The sequence below is a fragment of the Corapipo altera genome, unplaced genomic scaffold (assembly GCF_003945725.1).
Source record: "Corapipo altera isolate COAL_440 unplaced genomic scaffold, ASM394572v1 61167, whole genome shotgun sequence".
Lineage (NCBI taxonomy): Eukaryota > Metazoa > Chordata > Aves > Passeriformes > Pipridae > Corapipo > Corapipo altera.
The window spans coordinates 1,373,194-1,373,973 of NW_020884949.1; positions in this window are offsets into that span (position 1 = coordinate 1,373,194).

Here is a 780-nt window from a genome sequence, read left to right on the forward strand (position 1 = left end):
ATATAACCCATTTTATGAGGTCGATATTAATAATTTTGTATGGATATACTTCAGTTAAGTCAGGGGTTTTCTTTTTCATTTTAGGCTTGGAGTTAGGAACTGTGAACCTTGGTACCCAGGACTTGTTTTTAAGATGATTCACTGAGATGTGCTGTGGTTGTGTTGTATGATTTACCATACAGCTGAAAAAAACTCAAAATCATAAAACCCAACAACACCCCCCGACCCCGGCACCCCAAATTGAAAAGCTCCCGGAGTTTTGGAGAGGTTGTTTGGTTGTTTGGTTTGGCTTCTTGTTTTTGGTTTTGGTGTTTTGTGGGTTTTTTTGGGTTTTGTTTTGTTTTTTTTTTTCCCCGTGGGGAAAAACATCAATTAATAAGAGGGGGAGTTTTAAGTCAAGAAAAAGTCCTGCTGCCTGTGGAACAAACCCGTTTCTGCAGAAGCTTTTGCTAGTTTTACACAGGCAAAACAAACTGCTTTCGACGTCCAGATTGGCTCTTTAATGAGAAAATGACTCACCACGAAACTTTCCCACTCTCGTCGCAAAATGCGGTTCCCCGATGATGGTCACGGCGGGGAGACCGAGCGCTTTCATCTTTCTCCCCGGAGACTCTGCCTCCCCACTAACAACGGCACACGAGGTGATTGATTTTCTGCGCCAGTTACTTTTCTCCACAAACTCCAGATCTCCGCAGACTAGACTCATTTCTGATTACCACCACGCCCAGCTTCGGCTGCCGGACAAGACCCGCCAGCGGCCAAGAACTCCCAGGGGGAGCA